An 11,321-nucleotide genomic window follows, 5' to 3' on the forward strand; every position below is an offset into this window, starting at 1 on the left:
ACAACACTAATTAACACAGAATAAGAGTAAGGTCCGATAGCCAGGGGGGACAGAAAAAACAAAAAAACTCCAGACGGCTGGAGAAAAAAAATAAAATCTGCAGGGGTTCCAGACCATGAGACCACCCAGCCCCCTCTTGGCATTCTACCTAACATAAATGATCAGTCCGCTTTGTATTTTTGGGTTCGCATGGAAGGACTTGATGATGACGGTCATGTAGACTTCTAGATTTTAATCCATCAATGTAGGAACATCATGGTGCCTTGATTAGGTGGTGGTGGTGGCGGAAAACCGGAAAAAAAAAACAGATGAGAGAGTAGGGGTTAGTACGGATTTTAGAGCCACCATGAATAGTTATGATAATTAATTGAATATACTGAGCATCAGGATTAAACTAAATTGAAGTTATGAGAAAGTCATGTTAAAGTATCAGTCGGCTAGTTAACTGAGAAGTGACAACAGGCAGTCGATATAAACTGGCGAAAAAAAAAACTCGCGACTGAAAACATGCAGTATTGGTCCTCTTAAAAGGGAACTAAAAGACAGTCTTGTGTACCATATTCATCACTTTGGATGTGTAATATGTTTGTGACATCAACGCACATTATAATAACGGCGGGATGATATCAATTATACGTGCGAGTCGTCATTTAGCTGGTTTGGCTGCATTGCCCTACCTGATCAAGGGTATCGCCATTTTCCAGTTTCTCCGAATTGTTGCATACGCTTGGGTCAGAGTTGTTGTTGTAAATATACGCACGTTCTCCCAGTTTTCGTTCATAAATCCCGTTGTTTGCGTGGGAAGTTACGTACCCACATTTCGAGATACTTTTTGTGCATACGCAAATATTACATACAAGGCGCCAGCGCTCGCTCCACGTTTTACACACGCAGTAAAATCTGTGGGGATTTTTTTAAACAATACAAACTCTGACTTAAGAACACGAGAACTCGGCCTGTCTGTTTAATTTTATTGTTTAATATTTGATTTTCGCGTACTAGCGATATTTGGTCTTAAAGTCTGACGACATACACGCGGTCCTCCAGAATCCCACTTTGCACCTCACTCTGCTCCCGTACGTGTCTTTATTTTAATCAGGCGCGGGTTCGTAGTTTTCATTTTGTTTTAATAGACGCTGACTTGTCATAAACGAGCCTGGTCTGCAACATGGTTAATAATCAAATAATAATATCAAGAACAATGCTCAAACTGCACAGAAGACACAGATACGGCAAAGTAAAACCAAACAATCAAAATGGCAACAGGACGGCAGCTCCAGAATGCATTGCTAAATTTTAATTATCTCCCAAATGGGCTTACATTAAAACTTGCCTTAAATTGTAGCAAACAACGCTCCTCATTGTCCATCAGCGTCTGTGCGATTTGCAGTTGGCACGCATAAGAAAATTCTTCATAGTCCGCCAGTCACGTTTGGGGGAGGAAACTCTCAGTCGTACATTGATTGGATAGTTAGAGTCCATTATTTGCATACAGGAGACATGGTAATAGGAATTAAGGGTAAGTGTTTTCATTATTCATTATAATTCAATCTCATTGTATTTTTTGAGCATTTTAAGTTTGTCACTTGTTTACGTTAATGTACAGGATAAGTATATGTTAAGGTGCTGCCTTATTAAAAAAATGTATTGTAACCAAACTGTCACCATCATCGTAAGGTACCTAATTATTTGGTTGTTTAAATAAAGTGTTATATTCTCTCATGTTCTAAATGTGTGTTATTCCTGGAGTTTCGTTTTCGTTTTTAATTAAAAAATGATACAATACGCTCACATTTTTTTACTAATCGTCTGCCAGTGGCTTCTCACAGTGCACGTTAGAGTCGCCGGTCTTGTATGGCGCAAAGTGTATGAACTCCGTCTATACGTGTACGTAACTCTGAGAGAGAGTTTTATCCATTAAAAAAGACATCTCAAAATGTCAACAAAGAATCACATTCAATCTTGTTCTAACCCTTAAAAATTAGGCCGCTAAGGTGGTTTTTCACAGTGGCAGTTCCTAAAAGCATCATCTAGAGATGAAAGTTCTAGAAAGAACCTTTATTTTTTACACCCATAACAGGTAACGTATTGACTAAATGATAACACATTTGTGAAATACCGTTAGGTTTTCTGATTTTAAAACCTCTCTCTCCAGTAACGATGGCTGTGTTCGGGTTTTCTTGATCCGTTAGCAGGCGCAGATCAACTATGAAACGAATGGTTTCTCCAGGACTCCTAATGCCGGGAGGGCACCAAAACAGACTTTAGTCCACATTCCTTAAAACTGTGGGTGTCTACTGTATGAGAAGGATTTTTTAAAAATAGTATTGTGTAATTCAATACAAAATAATAGTTAAAATAAAAATTAAAAGGTTGTTAAAGTAGGCTACCGACAAACGAAAAAACTTTCAAATTAAGGATATTTTAATTCTTAATATAGTTAATATAAAATAATTATAAATCATTGTTATTATTAAGATAAAGCCTTTCTTATCTTCTAGGGATCTTGAGATAGCTACTCATGCGTTTATTTTTTCTCGCCTCGATTACTGCAACTCGCTGTATTCTGGGATTAACAAATCTCTGATACGCAGGTTATAGTTGGTCCAAAATGCTGCAGCTCGCTTTCTGGTTGGGGCAAGAAAATCTGACTCTGTCTCTCCTATTTTAGCTTCTTTACACTGGCTGCCTGTCAGTTTTCGAATTGATTTTAAAATCTTGCTGCTAGTTTTTAAATCTTTACATGGGCTTGCTCCTGCCTATTTATCTGAATTGTGTGTTTTACACCAGCCATCTAGAGTGCTTAGATCTTCTGGTCAGCTGTCTCTGGTTGTCCCTCGTACCAAGTGTAAAACCAAGGGGGACAAGGCGTTTGCAGCTGCTGCTCCTCGCCTGTGGAACTCTTTACTTCATCATATAAAGGAGTCATCTACAATTGAACTGTTTAAAACGAGATTAAAGACTCATTTCTATTCACTTGCATTCAGTCACCTTTCAGTAATACTGATGGCTTCCTCTTTGTGATTATATTAAATTACTTCTATTTTTTATGTATATAACATTACTTCTATTTATTATGTATTTTATTTTATGTTCATATATTTTATTTCTATTTATGTTTTATGCTAATTTGTTCTATTTTTGTAAAGCACTTTGGCCACAGCATTACTATGTTTGTTTTAAATGTGCTATATAAATAAATTGATATTGACATTATTAATTATTTATGACAGACTTTGAATTTTTATTAAAATTATTTATGCCTATCATGAGCTGTGAATTTTTATTAAAATTATTTATGCCTATCACGAGCTGTGAAGTAGAATGTCCTGCTTGCACCTTTTGTTTCAGTGGTGTGCTCTCTTCAGCTTCTAATAAAAGTGAACAAAGTGGATCGAAGGTGAAAGATGAATATGAATATGATATTAGTCTCAGAGTAGCTTAGAGGTTAGCACTTCTGTGTCTATTATATATATTTCTTACTTTCAAAGACCTTACCTCTAGGTAAGGTGGAGTGGTGGCTCTGAGGCTAGAGATCTGCACTGGCAATCGGAAGGTTGCCGGTTCAAATCCCGTCAATGCCAATAGGGACTCTGCTCTTTTGGGCCCTTAAGCAAGGCCCTTAACCTGCAATTGCTGAGCACTTTGAGTAGTGAGAAAAGCGCTATATAAATGCAAAAAATTATTAGGTAATCTCATGACAGGATGGAAAAATTTCTTTCAATTACAATTTCACATAAATAATGGAATCAGCTATTCACAAAGTATGTTCCTCTTCCATATGTACAAATCAAGCTGTCTTTTATGCATGCGTTTCCTTATTTAATTCTACCTAAAACTAGCTGGACTACTCATGTAGGATGGCTTGAAATCTAAGTAATCATCTCAACATTAACACTAGCAGCACACTATGCAATGCATATGACTCTTTTATATGCCATTTGGTATGGGATTTGCAAAAGCAGTGTTAATGTTTCTGATGTATCGTCTGTTGGAATGACAAATGCAATGCACAGGTCTCTGTTAAATGCCATTTGGTATTGGATTTTTAAAAGCAGTGTTAATGATTGTGACGCAACATCTGTCACCATCAAAATCCTCTCCTTGGGATGTAACTCACTTTCCCTATCACTTCATCCTATTCCTGTTAACATTTTTTTACTCATCTTTGGTTATTGTGTCCAGAGGCACTGGCAGTTTTTTTCCAGGGTTTCTAACATGGTAGAATAGTTTTTTAATTTCAGGAACAAAGAAAGTCACAGGGAGTGAGACCATGGGGGAATATGGGAGGTGTGAGGTAACAACCACATTGTTTTAATTCTAAAAACATTTTAACTGCCAATGAGGTGTGTGCAGGTGTGCTGTTGTGCTGTAAAATGCAGGTTTGCCTGTGCCAGTCCTCTGGATGGTTTTCTTTGTTTGTTTTTTTTTTTTCTGATGCATCTCTGCAGACGCCTCAGCAGTTCAGTGTAATGTCACTGATAAACAGTCTGCTCATGAGGAAACTCTTTATTAACAAGTCTGCTGATGTCAAAAAACGCCATCACTGTTGTCCTGATGTTCAGTCTGACCTGACATGCTTTTTTATGGCATAGAAAAAAAGAAAATCACCAAAGACACACACAACTAAAGAATAAATGTCAGAAATACACATCATGGTCAGATTTGAAAGGCACTATATGATAGATAGATAGATAGATAGATAGATAGATAGATAGATAGATAGATAGATAGATAGATAGATAGATAGATAGATAGATAGATAGATAGATAGATAGATAGATAGATAGATAGATAGATAGATAGATAGATAGATAGATAGATAGATAGATGCTTTATTAATCCCAAGGGGAAATTCACATACTCCAGCAGCAGCTTTCTGATAATGAACAATATTAAATTAAAGAGTAATAAGGTGGTCGATTGCAAGTTGTGCTTCCCTTTGACTCTCCTCTGAAGAGTGACAGCATGGGATCCTCAAAGCAACTCTCCAAAGATCTGAAAACAAAGATTGTTCAGTCTCCTGGTTTAGGGAAAGGCTACAAAAAGCCATCTCAGAGGTTTAAACTGTCAGTTTCAACTGTAAGGAATGGAATCAGGACATGGAAGGCCACAGGCACAGTTGCTGTTAAACCCAGCAGGTCTGGCAGGCCAAGAAAAATACAGGAGTAGCATATGAGCAGGATTGTGAGAATGGTGACAGACAACCCACAGATCACCTCCAAAGACCTGCAAGAATATCTGGCTGCAGATGGTGTATCTGTACATCATTCTACAATTCAGTGCAATTTGCACAAAGAACATCTGTATGGCAGGGTGATGAGAAAGAAGCCCTTTCTGCACTCACGCCACAAACAGAGTCGCTTGTTGTATGCCAATGCTCATTTAGACAAACCAGATTCATTTTGGAACAAAGTGCTTTGGACTGATGAGACAAAAATTGAGTTATTTGGTCAAAACAAAAAGTGCTTTGCATGGCGGAAGAAGAACACCGCATTCCAAGAAACACACCTGCTACCTACTGTCAAATTTGGTGGAGGTTCCATCATGCTGTGGGCTGTGTGGCTAGTTCAGGGACTGGGGCCCTTGTTAAAGTCGAGGGTCGGATGAATTCAACCCAATATTAACAAATTCTTCAGGATAATGTTCAAGCATCAGTCACAAAGTTGAAGTTACGCAGGGGTTAGATATTCCAACAAGACAATGACCCAAAACACTGTTGGAAATCTACAAAGGCATTCATGCAGAGGGAGAAGTACAATGTTCTGGAATGGCCGTCACAGTCCCCTGACTTGAATATCATCGAAAATCTATGGGATGATTTGAAGCAGGCTGTCCATCAAATTGAACTGAACTGGAGAGATTTTGTATGAAGAATGGTCAGGAATACCTCCATCCAGAATCCAGACACTCATGAAAGGCTGACCCTGCGCTCTGACCCCAAGGGGTATGCAAAAACTAACAAATTCCTAATACAAGAAATTGTGTAAGGTGAAATAAAGAACAAAAAAAAAAAAGAGTGACTGGCATTCTGAATCACAAGAGGTACCACTGCGTTTTGCAGCACCACACAATACCTACTGGTTTAGTAGGTCAGGGGTTCCTCCTACAGCAAGGCAACAACCTACAACACACCTTCAGGTAATGTCAGCACTACAATAAAAGAAAAGAACAAGAAGGTCCACTTCAGAACATGGACTGGCCAACACATCCTCCAGACTTAAACCTCATTAAGTTAGTTTGGGTTGAAGTGGAGAGAAGGGCGAAAGTAAAGCAACCTGCAAGTGCAACACGTTTACGATGGGACAATCTTACTGACCGAGATTTGATTTCCCTTATAGAAAGAAAGCCATGTGTGTGTTTTGCTGTTATATCAGCAATCGGGGGCAACTTTGAAGAATCAAAAATATGAATCAAATTTTGTACACTTAATGATCTCTTGACTTATTGTTTTTATTATTGTTCTATGCCTCGATTTCTTGAAACATTAAGACATTAAATTGCATACATTTACACACCAACTGAGGTTTTCTAAAACTTTGGACCAGTAGTGCAAGTCATGGCCGGTGAGGTCCCCCTCTTTTGAGAATTGCCAGCTATAGTCATAGCAGAGTAATGCCGATTGCTTTAACTGCTCCGGGGGGCCGCATCATGAGACACTTCACCAACCATCAATGTGACCCTTTCCCATTGAATACAACATGGTGACCAAAAAGGCAACAACCCGTGGCTTACTAGATAGTGTTTTAGGTGATTACTGGTTTATCTGTTGTCACAAAAACGACAAAGTAACATCACAAATGTTTGGGACAGCCACCCATATAATATGCCTTGGCTGCAAAATGGTGTTGGTTGAGATATGTTCACAGGTTAGAGTCCAGAACAGAACGGATGGTATGGAGGCAAGATGGCATCTTTAAAGGCCAGTACAGGAAATGACATCATCAGTAGCACCATACCCGGAAGTGACGTCTTTTGGACCGGAAGTGATGTCTTCAATAGCGCCGGACCCAGAGGTGACGTCTTCGAGACCGGAAGTGATGCCTTCAATGGCGCCGGTATAGGAAGTGATGTCATCAATAGTTCTAGGCCCAGAAGTGACGTCTTTGGGACTGAAAGTGACGTCTTCAATGGTGCCGGTACAGGAAGTGATGTCTTCAATAGCGCCGGACCCAGAAGTGACGTCTTCGAGACCGGAAGTGACGTCTTCAATGGCGCTGGTACAGGAAGTGATGTCATCAATAGTTCTAGGCCCAGAAGTGACATCTTTGGGTCTGGAAGTGACGTCTTCAATGGCGCCGGTACAGGATGGTATGTCATCAATAGTTCTAGGCCCATAAGTGACATCTTTGGGACTGGAAGTGACGTCTTCAATGGCGCTGGTACCAGAAGTTAATTCTTCGGGACTGGAAGAGACGTCTTCAATGGCACCAGTACCAGAAGCTCTGCCTCACCTGTCATCATGAAAAGTAAAAAAACTGATAACCTAAAATAAATGTGTCTACTGGTCTGCGCTATAAATTTGTTTTCTATATGATTCCAATAATTTTGATCATTTTTAAAGTCAAAATCGCTGAATTTGCTCATTTCCTGTTCAAATACAGGGGAGAAACGTGAGGTACGCCAGTGATGAGCCTCACCTCACCTCGGACTGCGCTCACCCTCACACACGGGGTTGATGCCTGTAATTGGCGCGTGCCTGTCGCTGTCTCTCTGTATGTTGCCAATATAATGTTTGCAGACACATTTATTATACACCCTGACTTTCCACAGTCTGGATAATATCTTTAATGAATGCGTGCGACATATTTAGACACAAAACCGCAGTGAGAAGGCACAAGGTGAGGCAGACAGTGCCGTGCTGCCCTGAAGGGGGCGCATGTGAGCCCAACAGGTGCTCGTTGCTGCTGTTCTTCTATACAGAGGTGCCATATCAGAAAGTCAAGTGCACTGCAGTGGGCCGTTTATTTTTATTTTTTGTTCCGACTGACTGCCAAAATGGAAGATTAAGACTAAAGGAAAATAAGGAGGACTTTTACAAGAGAGTGACGGAGATTTTCGCGGAGAAGGATAGGCGCATGGATTTCATTTACAAATAAAGGTAAGACCATAAACGGTTTTCAGTTTTATAAAAAAAAGGGACCAGACTAAGAAAAAAAAAATCCTATATTTAAAAACTAAATTTTGACCTTAAATAAAATATTCTTTTGTTTTTCTTTGTTATCCTTTTGTTGAACAGTCTGTATTAAAATCGCTTAAAGCATCAGAATAAAAAGCTTTTAAAAACAACCAAATATTTCAATTGAGGTCAAAATTGAAATCCGTTTTTTTTCTGTACACCACTCAGTCCTTTCATTTGTATTGAATGAGTATGAATTGTGGAATTGCAACAGCAAATTTAGAATACGTGGAGGGTGAGGAGCAAATGAGCTCTCTCCGCTCTCTCTCGCCGTTATAAATGTAACGTTCTTTCTTAGCCAAATATGAACATTACCTGTGTGTGTGTAAAGAATGCTGATGAGATGTGAAACATAACTGGCATACTGCCAACTGATTAGTGAATAAGCGACTCTTTTGGGTTCATATATTTATAAATCAAACTCTGAAGGAGTCCCCAGCAATGAACCTCACCCCACGTCAAGCCCTTAGTTTGCCTCCCATGCACACGTGTGTGACAAGCACAGGACTGAGATTTCACGTGGGAAGGGAAATCCACCAAGGGTGGTCTCACGGTGTACTTTTTAGAGCACAAAGCTTTGGCCTGCTGTCTTCTTCTTATTATGATGACTATTATTATTATTATTTCACTATTATCCATCCATCCATCCATCCATTTTCCAACCTGCTGAATCCGAACACAGGGTCACGGGGGTCTGCTGGAGCCAATCCCAGCCAACACAGGGCACAAGGCAGGAACCAATCCCGGGCAGGGTGCCAACCCACTGCAGGGCACACACAAACACACCAAGCACACACTAGGGCCAATTTAGAATCGCCAATCCACCTAACCAGCATGTCTTTGGACTGTGGGAGGAAACCGGAGCGCCCGGAGGAAACCCACGCAGACACGGGGAGAACATGCAAACTCCAAACAGGGAGGACCCGGGAAGCGAACCCAGGTCTCCTAACTGCGAGGCAGCAGCACTACCACAGCGCCACCATGTCGCCCTTCACTATTATTATTTCACTTTTCTCTTTCCACTAAGACCCCACAACATTTCAAGGATGAGTGTGATTTTCATGCTCGTTGCTCAGTCATTGCTCTCCTTATATCAGATCTACATTTTTATCAGCACTACGCTTTAAAGTATTTGCTTATTTTATCAACTTTTTCAGCAGAAATTCTGGAATGAAGATGTCATACACTGCTGATGTTGTCTTTGTGGCTGACGACGGCTGCTTGAGCGGCAGGCTCTGTAATTATGGCCGCGTCTCTCCTGATGTTCACAGCTTGTCTGAGACGTCTTTGTAATGCTTATCTCCCACTTGCAACCACACACTGTTGAAAACACAAAGCTGGCAATTCTTTTGTGACAGATGGTTTCCTCTCTTGGTTCCAGTATGGTACGCCCATCCATTTTGTGGTTTATATGTTTTTTGGCTTTGCTCTGCATTCTGCATGGTCATTTCCTATAAAACTGGATGACTCCGGGTCTTCTTCTGGTTCTAATGAGTATTGAATGTCTGATCCTGTGTGGGGTTGCTTAGATTTGTAGACTCTTTTGGGTGGCAGTATAGTGCTGTCATTAATGGCTGCTCAATCACAGCCCCAGAAATCTGCAGTCCAGTCTGGTCCAGTCATTGGGTGCGTTTACATGGACACACAAAACCGGGATAACGTGAGTAACCTGGATAAGCAAGAAACCTGCTTTCTTAAAAACCTCCATCAGATTAGATTAGAGACAACCTTATTTGTCTCCAGCTTTTTACACATAAGCTCTTTAAATACATACATTTATAGATATGTGAAAGGCACTGTATAATAGATAGATAGATAGATAGATAGATAGATAGATAGATAGATAGATAGATAGATAGATAGATAGATAGATAGATAGATAGATAGATAGATAGATAGATAGATAGATAGATAGATAGATAGATAGATAGATAGATAGATAGATAGATAGATAGATAGATAGATAGATAGATAGATAGATAGATAGATAGATAGATAGATAGATAGATACTTTATTAATCCCAAGGGGAAATTCACATACTCCAGCAGCAGCATACTGATACAAAAAAACAATATTAAATTAAAGAGTGATAACAATGCAGGTATAACAGACAGACAATATCTTTGTATAATGTTAACGTTTACCCCCCCGGGTGGAATTGAAGAGTCACATAGTGTGGCGGAGGAACGATCTCCTCAGTCTGTCAGTGGAGCAGGACGGTGACAGCAGTCTGTCGCTGAAGCTGCTCCTGTGTCCGGAGATGATCCTGTTCAGTGGATGCAGTGGGTTCTCCATGATTGACAGGAGTCTGCTCAGCGCCCGTCACTCTGCCACAGATGTCAAACTGTCCAGCTCCATGCCTACAATAGAGCCTGCCTTCCTCACCAGTTTGTCCAGGCATGAGGCGTCCCTCTTCTTTATGCTGCCTCCCCAGCACACCACTGTGTAGAAGAGGGCGCTCGCCACAACTGTCTGATAGAACATCTACAGCTTCTTATTGCAAATGCTGAAGGATGCCAGCCTTCTAAGGAAGTATAACCACTACTGTCCTTTCTTACACAGAGCGTCAGTATTCATCACTATTATGTCTTACACAGTATTCGTCAGTATTTATTCCCACAGAAAGACAGAAACAATGCCGCCATCATTTTGCCCGAATTCCCTACACCACGTATTACCACTTCTGCATTCCATCCCTTCCTCTGGTCCCCCCCTCATGACGTCTTGGCTCCCATACAGCACCTTGGATCCTTCCCAGCATTCCATTCATCAGTTTTAGGTCCCACACCATAAATGGTCCCACCATCATATGCATCTCTGTCTGTTGTAATAAAAGGAACTCATATCACTGACCGCATTTTTTGTTTTGTTGCAGAAACTGTACAGTATACGGGGCCGGAAACCCCAAACCTTTGTATGACTTTTATGTCTTTATTACAATAGATAGATAGATAGATAGATAGATAGATAGATAGATAGATAGATAGATAGATAGATAGATAGATAGATAGATAGATAGATAGATAGATAGATAGATAGATAGATAGATAGATAGATAGATAGATAGATAGATAGATAGATAGATAGATAGATAGATAGATAGATAGATAGATGATGTACACACACACTATGGTCTAAACA

This window comes from Erpetoichthys calabaricus, chromosome 7 (genome assembly GCF_900747795.2).
Source record: "Erpetoichthys calabaricus chromosome 7, fErpCal1.3, whole genome shotgun sequence".
Classification (NCBI taxonomy): domain Eukaryota; kingdom Metazoa; phylum Chordata; class Cladistia; order Polypteriformes; family Polypteridae; genus Erpetoichthys; species Erpetoichthys calabaricus.